Here is an 18,975-nt window from a genome sequence, read left to right as displayed (position 1 = left end):
AACTTACAGCCAACCCACAAGACTTGTCCCCCCCCCCCACTTTTGAGTATTGTTCTCTGCCCCTGGTTCAACTATACATCACAAGTCACCCTCAAGGGAGTTTATCTACATACATAACAAGTCACCCTCAAGGGAGTTTATCTACATACATAACAAGTCACCCTGTAGAGAGTTCAGCTACAAACAAGTCACCTGGTAGAGAGTTCAGTTGCAAACAAGTGAGTCACCCAGTAGAGAATTCAGCTACAAACAAGTCACCATAGGTATTGAAAATATCCTGAATGGAATTTGGCACATTCCTTTATAGCTAAATCCAAACTATAATGATAATTCCTTTGAAAAGCATTTCACACATTCATGACATTGGAATTTCTGGAAAACTCGTAATTCATTATATGCAAAAAACCTTAGGAAATATAATTACAACTATAGATTTATAGCTAGGTACACCAGAACAGCCAGCTTACCATTTTCAGCCATGAAACACAACAACAAGCACTGATAGCCACTTAAAACAGCAAGAGGAGAGAGTTCACAGCTTTGTAATATTAGTGTGATCACGTGATCTCACGTGACACAGTTGTATGTGACTGGATCTACGAAAACTGTTCTTATTGCCCAAGACAGGAAGTTTGTGATTTTTTCACACAAACACAAAGCTTAATGAATGCACTATCAAGTTTCACTGCCACAGTCGACCAGAGTAAAGTGGTCTGCTTTTTTAGAGCACAGTGGCGAGCGGTACGAGTGGCATTATTATTATTATTATTAATTAGCAAAGCCCACCAGGGGCAACACGCTAATGTGAGTGGTCTGGGGTCTTGATGGAGCCCTGGCCAACCAGGAGATGGCTGTGTGTGACTGTACAGCTCCGTGGTGTTGGACAATGACCTGTGCTGTAACTATCTAAAATGGCGGGAAACTTAGCTGTTGACTACTTCTTCAGTGGACGATCAGGAAGGTAAGAAATTGTTGTGAAACGTGTGAAAATTTGGTATGCGTAGCTACCAGCCTACCACCATTGGCCAGCTACAACACACTGAATATTTAAAACCGACGTTTCTCGATACTTTTAAATGGGCGATAAGACCGGTTTTACTTCAGCCTGCAGGTTAAAGCAAATACTTAACACTTATATCAACCAAATCTACTGCTACTGCTGCTCCCAATGTGGTCATTATTGAAACTAATTGTAATTAACATCACTGCAGCCATTTCACAGACACACACACCATATGTACATATATACAATAAAACCTTGCATGCAGTTTCAGATAAATAAATGCCAAAAGTTATCCGAGGAAATTTCTTGATATTTGTAGTTATAAAAATGGTAGAAAGAACTATCATAGTTTATTCGCTTGAATAACAGTGATGACAAAGTCTCACTCGCTATATTTCCCTGATTAATTATGACATCACTAGCACCATTGTCTCTTACATGCACTATCATGTCCATTAGCAGTTGCTTAACTGGAGACTGTGTAGATACTACTATCATAATACAAGCACTTAAGGTGTCAATACCATCATCATCATCATGTTGAAATATAGCACTAACAAGATCAGTTATATTATTTGACATATTCTCTACCACATAAGTGTTCACAAAACTATATGAATCGGCTGAGCGCAAAAAGCAGAAACGAAAATCTTCAGTAGTAAAAATTCGACTTATCTCAAATTGTGATAAATATTTGTTAACAAGAGTTAATGCACTAGGAACATCTTCTGGTGTCATTTTCCTCCAACCAGGTGTTGCAACAGAACCAGGGACTTGATAACAATAAAAGTAGTTGAAATGATATTTCCAAACTGCAGTAGTAGCAACAGGTTTGAGCATAGAACTCTCCTTACAGAAAATCATCTGGTTAACGTTATAGATATTGATTCTTCTTTCAAGTTCCTTAACAAGAATATACCATAGTCGTTTATTACAATATTTGTGGTGACAGCGTATTACTGGATGAACAAATGGTATTGACGCTCCCCGAATACTCAAACAAACCGGAATTGTCATCACCACACCAACTAATTTACCTTTCGTTGTTCTGATACCAAATTGCCATTCACTTTTTGCATTGGGATGAGAAAAAACCACATGACTCAGATGTATAAAGTTAAGGTCTTGTTGGTCAATAAATTTTACAATGATTTCTGTATCATTACTGCTGAAAGTAACCCAATGAAAGCCTAGTGGTAAAGAGTATGGTTCTTGTCTAACACAGTCTGGTAATGGCTTAATAGGACCAATTTCATTTACCTCTTGTCCACGCCACAAAAAGGGAAGACCTGCATATTGATCTGCTTCTTCACAGACTAGAGACTTGACTGCCAATGATGACAACAGGTCATGTTTTCTTTTCATTGAAGTATACGCTTGATAAACCAGTTCATTTGGTACATGCCATGTTAGTTCAACACAACCTGTTTTAATACAACTTAGTATTAATTTCCTTTCCCCTATATCTAACACCTCGTACTCTAGTATATGTTTGTGTTTTATTATATCCAGTAAAGTTAATTCATGTGGTTCTTTGTTGAACTTTTCAGTGAAAATCACAGTATTTTTAAGTGGTATGACACTCACACAAGGAAGAATTTCATCTACTCTACGTGCATAGTAAATTTGTTTAAATTGCTCCAAGATTGCTTCAGCCTCAGATGAGCCTGATGCACTCACAAGAGCCTGTAGAAGCCTTGTGTCAAACCAGTTCCAATATGGAGACATTGCTAATGTGTCTAACATATCATCTACTGATTTAGTACATTGTAGTTCTTGTATTAAACTTACAGGAAGTGTGCTGTCAATGGCACGTATTTCTGCATAACAAGCTCTTCGCATTTTCTTAAAGTTCTTAGTTTCTATGATGTCTGTAATTTCTGACACTAACTTGTGGTAAGCTGAGTTGATATCACTTGTTGAGTACTTCAATAAAGTACTGGGATAATTTGTGGTCTCTTTGATGGTATTCTGATTATCACGTGATGTGGAGGCAACGGTCAAAGCAGCTGCAATCTTTTCAGCTAAATGTTTTACTTTACTATCATCGCTGTTCTCCATCAATTTAAGTAAGTCTTTAAACTGTTTGTCGTATTCGATTTCAAGGCCTGGGCGTATCACGTTGTCTAAGAAATACTCCGCTTTTTCTGGTTGTGTGGTCAACGACTTTATCTTGTTTTTGTGATTACCAGGAAGGAGTCCTCGAGAATCAAACTCGGATAAGTTATCCATTGGTAACACAGTTGTCAGCTGAGAAAAGAACGTCTGTAATACTTCCATGTCCGTTCCAGCAAACCGATGGTTAAAACTTGTGGTTTCAGGGTGGGACAAGCTGATCACGTGCGACTCAACCAGGCTTTTAAACCGGAATCGAAACGGGAAACGAAACGAAACGAAACGAAATCAGCCTACAGTCTAATGGAGGACAATCACTATATTATGCACAGTTACACTATAATATATGCACGCACTACCTGCTTAGGCCCCTATTCGGTGATTATTAGTTTCTCATCATGTCCAGCCTTTACCATTATGCCATTATTTTATAATATTAACACTCTGATGTACAGACCTTGTCCAAATTGTCTTTCTTTCTTACTACAAACATTTCCTTCACCAGCTGATTCTACTTTTCGTGATCGCCAACTGTTTTTCGACAGTCAGCTGAAAGCCTGCTTTGATGAAGTCGATAGAGCACGATTGCAATTGGCACTGCAGCAATTTGCTAAGGAAAACAACAGTTCTGGTGATATATAGCGCATTGTAGCGTTCATCAACAAAAATTATAACAGTTTGGTATCACGTGTTCTTCTGAGCATGCGCAGAGTAAATAATGGCTACCATGCGGTAGCTTAAGAAGGATGCGGGCGGTGGATGAGAAACTAATAATCACCAAATAGGGGCCTTATGCATCAAGCGAGACTCTAGGTGGAAGATTTCTCTGCACGGCGCTTATCGATTAGAGATATATATATCACGAGGGGTCCGACACTTCGTGAAATCTCGTACGCTCCCTACAGTAGAAATCAGAAATCAAGCCTCTAATCTCCGTGTTTCTCGGTAAATTGGAGAAGATTTTCCGTAAACTATAGCTTGCGTGGGCGGAAAACAGCAGAAATCAGTCTAGAAATCAGAAATCACAGTAGAAATCTGGAAATCTCGTACGCTCTTTCCGAAGTATCGGACTCCTCGATATATCACCAGGTTCGCATTTCGGTTAACAGGTAATAAGTACGAGTTATTAGAAAATTATTACAGGTATTGCCTGTGTACCATGGTACGGACTAAGATGTAAGCGCAGTGAAGCAGAGGCGAGGAGGTAGCTCACGTAGGTGACTGGATACAATGAAAGGATGTATGGATGAAGACTTTTGTGCTGTTCCATGGTTACCACGAAGATTTCTACGCCCCATTCGTACCTTAGGGGTGAAGGCAGAATACCCTGGTACTCAGCTTATGACTTATGAGGTCGACTAGAAGGAGAGCTTTTAGAGCGGTAAGTCATTCCCTCTCATAGTTGCATATGTATGATATACACCTGTAGTAAGAAATCAAGGTGCATGGTATAGAAGGGATCTGTAAGGTCACTCCAAGGCGAACTGTAGTGTCTGGTCAAGTATCCTAGATTTTTTTTTTTTTTGTAATACGAGACCAACCTGAGGGTATTATTAGAGTGCTGATGATTTTAAGAGCATTTTGTGTGCTATTTTTAACAGTGTAGTTGTCACACAGTTTTAGGGGTAGTCTATGAGTTTAAGGGGGAAAGTCCACCCCTTCAAAAACACTGTAGATAGTCTAAACATTCTAACTGCAACTATCAAAAAAAGTTAATGGCTCAATATCTCAGAGCTCAAGTCCACTGCATGTCTTATACTATGGGTGCTTAATGTTTAAAATTGTTAGCATGCACAATCAGCAGAAATAACCTCGACAAAAAGCTTAATTTACAAAATGTTCCTTGTTTTGAGAATGGCATGAAAAATATCCAACCTGAGATAATGTACCATAAGTTTAATTATGTCCTTTCACCTTGATCTTTCAAATTGTAATTGCCTTGTATGTACTATTCTGAGATATATAGGTGGATACTGAGATATCCCACATGTGGCTAGACTAATTTGGTTATTCAGCAGATTCATATACACCACAACTACATATAGAAGAATCGTGTGCCAACTCTACCAACCATAGGACCTGGCTTCACCCAATCACAAAAATCAACACTCATGACACAGCCTTGACTATGGCAGTCTGACAACTAATTTTTTACTGTTTTATATGGTTGTGAACTTGGACAAGTGTAGGCTAGCTAGGTAGCCATCACTATAGAGGTTGTCATGTATGCGTGCACTGTGGGTAGTTCTGCGATAACAGTCAAAATGTTGACTGGTCAAAAATGTCTTACAACTTTTACAGAGTGTGACCTGTGATTTAGCAAAAGATACCTTACGAGTTTCAAATTTGTCTTTTGACTGTTAGCTTGGCACAAATTAAATGGCCTTGACAATTGATTTTTATTACTTCCACATGCCAGCTGTGTGCCATACCCTAGTGACTGGCACATCGTATGGTGGTAAAACTATTACAACCATGAAAGTAGCTAGATTTGCAAAAAGGGTAATCAACACACAACCAATTTTGTGAACGGTAACTTAGATTTCATGAAAGATGCAACCCTAAAATTTTCTGCATCTACTAAGCTGCTATGTTGTTGCTCACTACTAACCAAATTGTAAAGTCAGGGTCAAAATTGGCAATTTGGATGTGCATGGATGATTCCTTTTGGCATATATATACAAAGACATGTTTGCATAGTGTGTTACTTAATGTGCTGACTGGTATGTTATCAATGTGCTGACTGGTATGTTATCAATGTGCTGAGTGGGATAACGGGTATGTCACACCCCTCCTGCATGGACAGTTTGACCAAAAGCTTATAAATAATATGTAGAATATCTCATAATGAAAGTTAGGGGGTACATATCGCTTTATGGAAATCTGCTTGAGGTTGGGTGGGGTGGGGTCATGTGTCTGTGTGTGTGTGTGTGTGTGCATGCGTGTGTGTGAAGTACATATTCTGACAGGTCAGTGTGCGTGTGTGTGTGTGTGTGTGTGTGTGTGTGTGTGTGTGTGTGTGTGTGTGTGTGTGTATGCATGCATGCATGCATGTGCAGTGTATGTTTTTGTGTGCATAGTTACACACCGTTGATGTAACAAATCTAGTGGGAGTTGAGAGGGGAGGGTTGAAGAGGTTCTGAATCATAGAATTATCTACCACTTTATTAACACATCTAATGTTTATGGTAGGGATGGGCAATTATTCAATTATCGAATTATTCATATGTCATGATAATCGTGATTTTTTTTTTTGGTAATAATCGAAACATGTACTTTTCACTGACTAGTAATAATCGAAATCAGCAATTATCGTGCAATAATCTTGATAGAGAAATTTTCAATGTATTTTTACCATACAACAATAGTCATGCTGTCCCCCTGTAGGTCAGGCCTAGAATCACCACTGCTTGAGGTCATTGTGGAACTTCAGGTTCCATTACCTCTCTCCGTGAGACTTGAAAAGTCCCTACTATAGCTAGTTCTGCTTAGGAAGATTTGCCTGCACAGTGCTGGTTTTTTAAGTGAATAGCTGTGTTTCACGTAACTGCCTAAGAGTTTGCTGTGTGTGTGTGTGTGTGTGTGTGTGTGTGTGTGTGTGTGTGTGTGTGTGTGTGTGTGTGTGTGTGTGTGTGTGTTGCCACTAATCCTTTGTTCCTTTACTCTCATGAGTACAGTCTTTTTGCTCAGAACAAAGTAAACCATGAGTTTGGAGGTGAAGTGGATCATACATGTATTACTCATGATACTTGAGAAAAGCTTCCAGATTGTAGATAAACATGTAATAGGTTAAATGGTTACTTGGGATGGCTCCTTTAGCAAATGCCAACTGTCTATGTCTCACATGGTGGGTGAAGGTCCAGGTTGGACTTCGGTTGTCCAGTGAAGCATGGTACAGCCTCCCGTGGGTTGTAGTCCTGTCCCAGGAGGATTTGCTGGTCCTGACTCAAATCACCTGAGTAGTGCACAGATGTCCCAGTGGCTGGTTCACTGGGTATGTGTAACCACTAGCGGCAGCCGAAGGCTTTGCCTCTTACTTTGGTTTTTGTATGTATACATTGGGTAGCACTGAATGGTTCAATGATCAGTGATACCAAATTGCTGCCAATTTCCCATATCTGATGAAAAGGATAGAGATACAGTATGGTAGCACCTTTTATGAAGTACTATTCCTGTCCACACTATACACCTGCATACAGTGTAGACTGGTCTAATATCCTACGTACTAATGAACTAACTGATAAAAGGTTTACTTGGTTTTACTAATTATCAGATTAGCTAATGTCCTAGGAGAGCACCTAAGTTGTGCACAGGTGCTTAGTGTTTCACTGGTAGGTATGATCTTGTACACATACTTGATTGCTAAATGATTAATTTTTGGTGTTCAGGTTGTTGTCATTTTTTGTGTGTGTACAGTATATATGTGTTTGTGTGGAGAGTGGAGGTAGTACATCCTGTATATAGCCAAGTGATCGGTATACAAACGGTAATGAAAAGGTCCCAGTTTCAGCCATCAGCCATACTTACTTAAACTATTTACACTGGTCCACTATAAGGATTTGGCGATAAACTGGGAAAGCAATTTTCCAAAGTTTGAGTGTCCATTCTGTCATCAGTAAGAGATGGTAAAGCCTTCCTGTGGGGCTATCTTAGCATTTGGTTGCCCAACTTGTAGAATGTACATGTATGTATGTACCTTTATGTTTGTATATTAAGCCGTCTTGATGGACTGACAGTTACAAACTTTACTCTGTTTCTTTGTTTGTGTTTCATTATGTGATGATGTTAAGGACACTATCTTGTAGTTTTAGGCTTAATTTATCTAATAAGTGTGTATAGTACAATTATAGTAATCACCATGAAAAACTTAGTCATTGACATGAGTTTGATTCGAATAGTGTAAAAACTTAGATATTCCACACACACACACACACACACACACACACACACACACACACACACACACTCACACTCACACTCACACTCACACTCACACTCACACTCACACTCACACTCACACTCACACTCACACTCACACTCACACTCACACTCACACACACACACACACACACACACACACACACACTCACTACTGTGATGTAAGTGGCTTGTGTCCATCTAAATGTTTCAGGGTTCTGCGGCTTCTATTGTTCCTATCCTGCATTGTACTTTTATGTTAGACTCACCCATTGCTACAATAAAGTCAATTTGTGCTATATGTTGATGTAGGCACATTTTTGAATGCCACTATGGGGGTGTGCGGCTGCTCCAAGTATATACTGCAGAAGACACCTCAACTTCAGTAACCAGTCTAGGAGATACGTACACGTACAGTGCATTTACTTGATGAACCTTAAACTTAAGCAATATGTGTCCATGTGTAAACTAATAATCTTTAGCCACTTTTAGCTGTCGATGATGTGACAAAAGTATTAGAATCAATTAAGACCTACAACAACAACTGTTTGAGTGAGTAGAGGCATAGGCTGTACATTCATGCAATGGCTTTTGCTGTGAGGTGTGTGTACATGTATGTGAAGTAAGTAATAGTTGAGTATATCACCATTCACTGTTAAAAGTGTGCAAATCCTTATAATTTTTGAGACATGTACTGTAATCTGTTATGGTGGGACTATGATTTTGGTATTATTTTGGCATTGGTTATAATCACCGTTGCAGTTGTACAACTCAATCCAATAATTCTTATTATTATTATTGTACAGCCATGTTATATTATTCAAGTGATATGCCTCATGTTCCAATTTATAATAAGATCAAAGATTTGTTGACTGAATGTAGTGCTTGAGTACATGGGATTATATGAAACATAATTCTCCTTTGCATTTGTACATTCTGTAGCCCACATAAATTTGTATTTCATTTATGTGTTTTAAGAAGTGACTTTACTCTTTAGGGTAGGCAACGAGACGTATACTGCAAGCTAGCTAATATCATACCCTTACACTGATAGATAAGTGGCACCAAATTCACCTGAATTGTCGTTATTAAAATTTTTACCATTAACCTACCATCACAACCATTTCTTGGCCGCCACCTTGGATTTCACATCTTTTTTACCATGGCCTTTTTGGGGGCCGTACCATTGGTAGATGAAAATTTCACTTTTGAGTAGAAACGTTTCCTATTACTTTAGTATTATTGTTGGGTCGTGTTTACTCTGTTAGGCGGACAGAAGCAGTTTATGGAATATTTGTGTCAGTCACCAAGGTCTCTTGCATACATGAGTGAGTCTTGTTTAGTTATAAGATTTTCAGGTTGGGGTCACCCATTAATTTCAAGCTTTATGTGAGTGTGTAAAAAGTGCACTACAGGGAGTGGTTAAATCAAATGTATGTTTTAAAATGCTGAATATTTTTAATGGCGTAGTTTGATTATGAAAGAGCACGTTACATCAGTAGACTAGTAATCCAAACATATGGCCTGTAAACTATATACTACCACAGGATGGGTATCATACAGGTACATTAAAAATTTTCTGAAAGTGATCTAGTAATTTGATCTGTGAATGTACACAGTATGTGTGCATCAACATTAAATACATGTACAGTAATATATTTTGTGCCAAGGAGGGGAAGATTAGAAAAAAGTGTACTCTTTCTGTACATTTGCATAAAGGCTGAAAGTTATTTACGACCTAAGCTTAACCTTAGTTTTGTATTTGTTAAGGTTGACTAAATACATGTACTGGTTAGAAATTATTCAAAGAAGGTGTGGCATTTTATTACATCATTTTTATATAATGAAATCCAGATTTATGTGGGACATAGGATTGGAAAAGTCAATGCAGGCAAATGTTTTTTGAAGTAGTACTCCTCAAATGCAACATCATCATGCAATACAAGAGATTAAAAAACTCACTAATTAAAGGGCGTGGCACCCATTTTGCTTGTGAGTATTTATCTCAAACAAAACAGGATGAATTACTGTAACCCTTTAAACCCACAGCTGTTTTATAAAACGCAAGCACTGAAAACGCATAATCCAGTAAACTGGATCGCATGCATGTCTTGTAAAACTAAACTCTGTAACACAAAAACTGTTAAAACTATCTAACACCATCTTACTCACCTTAAATTTTGCTTTGAATGGTCCCATACTTTGTTGCGTCCATCCAACCCAGAGATACTTGCTTCACTTTGAAAGAGTAAAAGAACTATCCCTCCGTCTTCCTTCTTCACATAACGATGTACAAAAGGCCATAACTCGGCTGTACTTTGTTGTATTGACTTTTGCTTGGTGTCATGTTACTCCTCACGTGATGGAAATTCAGTTGATATATAGATATCATGTGATAACGTCACTGTCGAACAAGCACAATGATGATACGAATGCAGAAGGACACAAAATGATTCAGCATGTCGTAGTGGGTGAGTTCCTTGTTTGTATGTTGAAAGTTTATATACAGGCAGATAGCTTAATTTTTGCCAATTAATAAAATCTATTTTTCGAAGCGATCAGATGAACGCTTCATGAGATATGCTTGTTTGTAACCGCCTATGTAAATTGGAAAAAGTAGTGCGTTTTCAATTCGTTTTCAATTCATTTTTAATTTTTTTTATCAAATCCAGTTTTCTGGATTATGCGGGTTTAAGGGTCAAGAGAAATGGGTGCCACACCCTTCAACTTAAGTGCATATTTTTTGTGTGTATGTGTTTGTTTTTGTAGTTTGTGCTTTGTGCGTTGTATATTTGTTTTCAAAAATGGCTGGAAATTTGTACACGTGATGCATTTTTATGACCACACTTCTTTGTTAAACACGTCTGTACAGTGTAGGTCCCTTTTACAAAAAGTGTGTGTTACTTCAAACAATGGGGTTTCTAGGCAACAGTTGCCAAGGAATTTTGTCTGTTAATAATTATCACCATCGCAGATATAGTTACAGTGAATCCTGTTTATTTTGGTTGCCTTTGGGCCAAAATTTCCTGACTTTGTTAAGCAAGTGGCTGCATTATGCTTGTACAAAAATGACACATTTGGGATTACTATAATGACCAGTTTAGACAATTGACCTTATTATACAGTGACATGATTTGATAAGTTTCACTGTACTCTTATTTATAATCTTATGGACTGTGATGCGTAAGTGTATTATAGACATGTAGTTCACTGACATTGCATAATATGTGTATTTACATGACTATTATCTATTATGTAGTCATTTAATTGGCTCATGATTTTAATGTGGTGTAGTGTACTAGTGGTCTTGTTCCTTGTAGTTGAGGTGTTATGACAAGCAGTAGCAACTGAATTCTGACCACAGAAGTGCATGATAATAGTAAGTTGCTACCAATATAGACTGTACAATGATCATGATTTCTTTTCAGGAAGAAGATAATCGATTGATCGTAGAAAAGAGACACAATGAATGCATCCTTGTACTGACATGTTAATGATTATGTTTTTGTGTGAGGTGGCAGAAATTCACTATGTAACTGTACTTCAATTTTTTATATATAACGCACTTCTATATACAATAGCTTTTTGTTTATGTATGAATCTACAGTACGAACAGTATGGTGACGGTGCAGTTATGTATGTATACAGCCTTCTCTGGAATTACAGTCCTCAAGAGCACAATTTAAGGATAAAACAAGTGGTCATGGGATCATACTGTGCCAGTGTAGCTATGTGTCATTATACCAATATGTGACCTGGTCTGCAAAAAGGGGTCTTATAATAGCTTTGTCTAGTGACTCAAGTTTGACTAATCATAACTCCTCATGTTTTCAACCATAGTACACCAAGCCATAGTGCAATGTTAGGGGTATAAGGGGACCAAATTTCAGGGTGATACCACATTCACAAGTCAATTACAGGTTGCCAAGTACGTGTAACTGAAAAGTCTATATAATCCCTTTTCGTAGACCGGGTCACAAATAATAATTTTAATAGTGCATGATGCTAGAGGCGTATGTACATAGCTATACATACGTAGGTGTACATGTATGTATAATTAGGGTATTATAGATCTTGTATACAGTGTAGCTTGTTTTAACAACAGTCACTTTATACATAGTGTTCTTAGTACGGTGCATACATGTACATGTACACTGCCAAGAATTAGGGGCAGTAGTCATAACATAATAATAATATACATGCCTATAGTGTATATTATACTGAAATACCTCACTATGCTGATTGCAGTGCATGCTGGCCACACTGCAGTTTCTCACTCTACGTACATATACTTAATAATAGAGCTAGCATATCATATGACCCTATATCATCAATACGTGTAATCAAACATGCATTTTATAGAAAGAATGATACACATCTGCTCATTTGTATACACTAATCATGTGTCAGTTTGTATAGATGAATACTTTAATGGAGTATAATAACTACAACATGTGGAAACTTGCATGCACACTTAGTTAAATGTATACAGAACAGCATTGTCAAGTCTGAGTCTGCTGCTTGAAACTTTATTTGTGGCTAGAGCTATGTACAATGGGTTGGTATTATAGCATCATACACCATTATGCAGCTAGGGATAGACAAAAAGCTTACTAAAACCCTGCACAATGATTTGAACTTCCAATCTACTATTTTGACACCAAATTATAAAATTTTATACAATTGCAACTGTTAAAAGGACAGTATAAATATCTTGGCGAACATTAACTATACCAGTGTATGTCTCATATAGCAACTTATAGATGGGCAAGCACATACACATAATGTGTACACTTGATCTTGAACAATGTGCAATATATTATGACTGAAGCACACTTGGCATGTCATGCATTACTTTATACTTCACATGCAATGGTACTGTTGGTAAAATAATTATACCCATTATTATTTGTATACCTCACAGTATCTAGTGTGTAATTCTTGCAATTGGCAGTGTATACGTGCACATATCCATGTTAGCAGGAGTATTACATCAGCTATTAACTGTTGCTTAAATTTCAGATATACCTATCAGTCTATAATACACCCTAATAATACATGCATCTACGTATGTCTCTACCATTGGTATTGTCTAGTGTAGACATTCACACTTATACATAGCTACACTGACACAGTATGAGTTGGTATTTCATGACTACTTGTCTACTGTCAACTGCACTGTTAACAGATTTTATATGTAAACCATTATTGAAAAGTGTATTATGTCAATGGTACATAACAAATGAAATTTTACATAGCAAATTGCCACTTCACACAAAACATCATGCATGTCAGTAAAAGGCATTATCTCTTTTCTTCGATCGATTCTTTTTTTTCCTGAAGAGAAATCATGATCTTTGTACGTTCTATATTGGTAGCAACTTACTACTATCATGCACTTCTGTGGTCAGAATTTCAGCTTCTGCTGCTGTCATAACACCGCAACTACAAAGAACAAGACCACAAGTATGCATGCACCATATTAAGGTCACAAGCCAATTGACTACATAGATGTTTAAGCATGTATTGCACATTGTGTGAGAGAATAAAAGTGGCAAAATGTACTGTATTGTACCAGTACACTTGAAATACAGTACATATATAGCTATGCAGAAAATACAAATACTACAGTTGTGATATGAAAAAACTCCACTTTTATATGTAGACAGTAGACACCAAGATTGATCACATGCATAAATCCCTAAATTATATATATATATATATATATATATATATAAACCTGCCTTTTGTTCTACGACTAGAAATATAGATTATAATTTTGAACACTTTCTGCAAAAAAATGAAGCAGTTCATGAATGTCAAGAACAAGATATGACTCAGAAAGAACTTAAAGCACCACCTATCCTTATGTGCGCAGCACACAGAGGGTGTCTTGCAATTGAGGTTAGTACAGTTCGTCGTCTGCACTGTATTAGCCTCCTGACACACTGCTATTACCATATTTTCTATACATGCATGTGATGATCCCTTTACTGTGCACACAAAATTGACTAACAAAGTGGATATAATAAATAAACTTATACATCATGTATAAATTCCATATAATTGGGTAACTAACTAAGTGTTAAATCTTTACCAAAAGGCTTGGCAACTGTTTCCTAGAAACCCCAACGTTCAAATGTGAACAATCCACACTTTTGTATAATATGGCCAATACCTATAGCTTCCTCTTCTCAACAACAAACTACATATATAGCAAAAAAATAAATAGACAACTGTTCGACTTGACTTGTTTCACGGGAAATCTCAAGAGTGCAGGTCAGTAGGTTGGTATATAAATATATCAACAGAAGTCTAGTACAAACAAGTGAAAAATAATGAAGCACAACTAGGGAGTGGTCTCAAAGAAATAGCACTAGCTTGAAACAAGTGATATATAGTTTTGAGATGATATTTGCCGGTGAACATGCATTATTGAGGATCACACTCAGTATACATGGTATTTAACTCAGCTAGATTTTTTTTAATCATACAAAAGTGGGTTGGTTGGGCATGTGAAGTAACTAAATCAGTTGGCATGGCTTTAGCATCTAATATGTCGATATAACCATGACAAAACAGTAACCAAAAGCAATTCAATAATTATCCAGCCTTAATAATTTAATACAAAAACTTAACTCACTCATGTATGCAGATGACTTTTGTGGCCGCTTGTGGCCACCTATTACAACATAATGTATCTGTAATGTACGAATGTGTAAAGGCACAAGCTGCAGGGCTGATTTACAGTAAGTTCAAGAGAGGGTAGCTGTGTGTTGGTATATAATGAATAAGTTGAGTATTCAATTATGCATAAGCATGACAGGGGCAGATCTAGAAATTTTTAGAGGGGGTTTCCACTTTGTAATTGCAACTTCAGCCTAGCTGTACGTCAAAGACCAAAAAAAAGGTTACTACATGCTGTTGAACACCATAATGGTGATTTCAAAGGCAAAAATATGAAGTTTCACCAATAGAAAAAGTGCTAATATAATACAGTATGCATAACTCTTGGTGATTTTTTATCACCCACACAAATCGTAGGGGCACGTGCTACGATCAGAGGGGGTAACCCCAGAAACCCCCTAAAACTTCCCCTGCATGACCACAAGTAAATGGACACAAATACCACAGTAGTCAGGAAGTACAAGCCAAATATATTATTTATGTTAAGTGTTGACTAAACAAAGTTTAGTAGATGTAGTACTAAACACATGGGGTACATTACAACTTTTGCAGTCGTACATTCTGTAGCCCACATAAAATTAATGTGTTTTTAATTTTAGAGTGACTTTACTCTACAGGGCAGACACCACAAACAAGTAGCCCTACTGAACTGCTACCTAGACGTGAAACGAATATCAAATTTAAAGAATACAAATTAATGAACAAATCATTCTAACTAGGTACTTGAAAGGGACAAAATCACTTTGATTACTAGTACAACTTTGAATGTTAAGCAATGAAAAGTCCTTTACATGTATGTATTTGTCTTTAAAAGGTGGTTCAAAAATGACAGCTTGTAGTGTTCAGCAGCTTTTTCAATACTAAAATAATGTGTAATCGTCTGATTAACAGAATAACAAATGAACGAATCATGAATATTTGTATTATTTGCTTCCACCTTATTGTTAACTAAAAAGTACAGGATTGGATCCCCACCCATGAAAATTTTATCTCAGTACCACCTTTTTGTGACATAATGTTTCATATGTCAGATATTGATGACGCTCGCTTACCAATCTCTGCATGTATCAACATGATTCAAATAGTTGAAAAGGAAAACAAAATGTGTTGCTGACATAGTCAGGTGAGATCCATGAACAATATCATGGCACATGACTAATTTCATATCTTGGGTGCCACTAAAGGGTCATGCTATGTATGTAACTTAGTTGTATTCCTTCGCATTGAACTCATATCAATAATTAAGTTTACATTATAACTAAAAGGTAACGTACTATACCAACCTATTAGGAGATCACTTGTAAACATAAAATTACTAGGCGGTGTCCTAACATAATCAGTAAAGTAAAAGCTTTTAGTGGTCTAGTCTCATCAACACAACTGAAATTCATATGCATTACGGTATTATACAAACATAAAGGTACGTGTGTACATTCTATTTAGCACACCAAATGTTAAGATAGTAACACAAGAATGTTTTACTATCTCTTACAGTGTGGACACTCAAATTTCTGGACATGGGCAATAGCTTTTATCACCAGGTCCTTATAGTGGAACAGTGTAAACAGTCCAAGAAAACATTGCTGAGTGATAACTGAAAATGGGACTTTTTCTCTCTCTCTCCACACATATACACACAACAAATGATAACAACCACCAGAACAACAAAGCGTCTAGAAGCTGTATGTGTACAAGATTACATCTACCAGCAAATGTTAATCACTTGTGCACTACTCAGGTGCTCTCCTTAATGAGACTAGTACACCAGTACTCCATAACACATTATTATTATCTCTAGGTGAAGGTGTGCCAGGTACTTCCCTCACCCTTATGTCACATACTGGAAATTAGCAGCAACTGGGCATCATTGTTCATCAAAACAATCCAACTATTTGGTGTTGTCTAATGCACACACACACACACACACACACACACACACACACACACACACACACACACACACACACACACACACACACACACACACACACACACACACACACACACGCACGCACACACGCACACACAGAGACATAAGCAAAGTAAAAGCCATAGACACACACACACAGACACACTCACACATAGACACAAGCAAAGTAAAAGCCATAGACACACACACACACACAAAGCAAACCCTCAGATAGCCATGCTATTACCATCCAGTGAACCAGCACTAGGATGCCTAGCCTGCACATACCACTAAAGCACTTGAGTTTGTGCAGGGAAATTCACTGCAGGAGGACTGTTCAGGTTTAACAGATAGACATCATGGAACGTGTAGTCTGCCAACATGCACACACAGAACAAAAGCAAGCTTCCGGCAGCCATGTGAAACACAGCTATTGCCACCCAGTGAGACAGCACTCGGATTCCTGTGCATCATTGAAACAGCTGGGTAGACTCGAGCAATGTGAGTAAGGTTTGTTATGTAAGGAAACAACAATTAACAATACTAATTGGGAGGAACCTTTCAATTACCAAGCCAATTCCCTAGCCACTTGTGCCCTAGCCACTTGTGCCCTAGCCACTTGTGCCCTAGCCACTTGGCTATGCAGTGTCATGTATTTTTTGTGTACATGTAAATCCTTCCTTACTTACAAACACTGTATCACAACACTTATCAAGTGGTGTACGTATTAGCATAGTTGACTGCTCTATTAGGGTATTTCGATCTAAACCTTTGCAAATCAATGAAAGATTAATTTTAATTGCCTGAATATTACTACTTGACCAGTTTCTGGAACCTTAGAAACACCTTGGATCTGCCTCTACATACGTGTCTGTTGCTCCTCCCATGCACATCCTGCATTACCCCTTATTTACAATATTAGCCACATGGCAGACTATTGCGTGTCATGCATATACCAGTTTTCATGTGGTTGTCTTTGCAGCAGCAATAGCATGCATGGTGATTGAAGCCTATACAGCTGCATGTCTAATAGCTGTTATGTAGAACAATAAAAAGCAGTTGATTCAGAGGTGTTAGGGTAACTTTTATGTTCAGATATCTGGGACCATGGACATTGGTTTATTCCAATGTATTTGCTTTACCACATTTCATGATTAATGTCAAGAAAATGTGCATTTGCTGCTTTGCACATGCAATATTGTTTGATGTATTCAGACATGTTTATAGTGTATCATTCTGTATATTACCACACTGTAAATAATTTGGTACAACAGCGACATTTTGTGTAACTTCAGTTTTGAAATTATATACATATCAATAAATTTAGCCAATGTATACCTTAGCCAGACTGGGACCCCTACCATCTGCTCTTCAGGCCTAAATCTTGCCTGGTCCAGCTGATATATAATTGAAATTGTGTTTGACTTATGGTCGCTTTTAACTTTTATAGTAAACATTTTTAATTTTATAACATGTACAGCCATCTGACTCTTAATATGTTCTCCATACAATACAAGAATAGGAATGTTATAATTATGGAATATGATATTTGAATTTGAGTGTGATTGCATTATGTCAATGCATAGCTGAAGTGGATCTTCTCTTAATGAACTCTCTGTAGAGGACACTGTACATTTAACCTCCTTATAAAGGACAGTTTCTGAGATCCCTAGACTCTACCAATACAATTTTACTTCTGAAAAAGGACAACCTTCTTATAAGGGTATAAACTTTCATTAAAAATCAGTTGGTCTCAAAGTGTCTGTTATAATAGAAGTTCCTGTGTATGTGTATCATTAATAATTTGCAATATAGAGATCATCCCTGGTGTAGCGATACATTGGCTCCAACATAAAGTTGAGATTCAAAATCTGAAAGAGCAGATACAGGAGATTGACACCAAATATTTGACACTTAAAAAAGATTGTACCAATTTTCAGAAAGAACGTGATCATTTGAAGGACACAATTGACACACTTAAGGCCCAAATGAATCATATTCAAAATATCAGGAAGGAGAAGGATTTAGTCCAGGAGAATATTCAAAAAATGAGCAGGTATTATTTATTATTAGTGCTTTACATTATGAACTACAGAAGAAGAATGCCACTGGTGGGGGAATGTTAAGCAGCAAGGAAGCACTTACACATGATGAACATGTTGAAATAGACAAACTAGAGAAGTACTTTGATCACAAGCTGCCTAAGGGATACATGGTGATTTCCAGGACAAAGAAAGCAACAGAGGACCTCTTAAAACAGTTTGAATTATTGGAGATTGAATATCAAGAAATGTTGATTGATGGTGATCTCAAGACAATGATGTCCCAGCAAAGTGAGACTCAA

At 37.3% G+C, this 18,975-nt stretch overlaps 1 long non-coding RNA gene across 3 annotated transcripts; it reads left to right on the top strand.

The window, feature by feature from the left end:
• Positions 1-4,206: 4,206 nt before the first annotated feature.
• On the top strand, positions 4,207-11,661 carry LOC136239394 (uncharacterized). Of its 3 annotated transcripts, XR_010693438.1 has the most exons (5): positions 4,207-4,499; positions 8,348-8,587; positions 9,304-9,363; positions 11,356-11,414; positions 11,464-11,661. It is a non-coding gene; the product is annotated as an uncharacterized lncRNA (long non-coding RNA). The 3 variants fall into 3 exon arrangements; XR_010693437.1 differs by lacking the exon at positions 9,304-9,363; XR_010693436.1 differs by lacking the exon at positions 9,304-9,363 and having other exon boundaries at positions 8,348-8,636.
• The last annotated feature ends 7,314 nt before the right edge of the window (positions 11,662-18,975 follow it).

The sequence above is a fragment of the Dysidea avara genome, chromosome 11 (genome assembly GCF_963678975.1).
Source record: "Dysidea avara chromosome 11, odDysAvar1.4, whole genome shotgun sequence".
NCBI classification, from domain to species: Eukaryota; Metazoa; Porifera; class Demospongiae; order Dictyoceratida; family Dysideidae; genus Dysidea; species Dysidea avara.
This window is presented reverse-complemented; position numbering and strand designations above follow the sequence as displayed.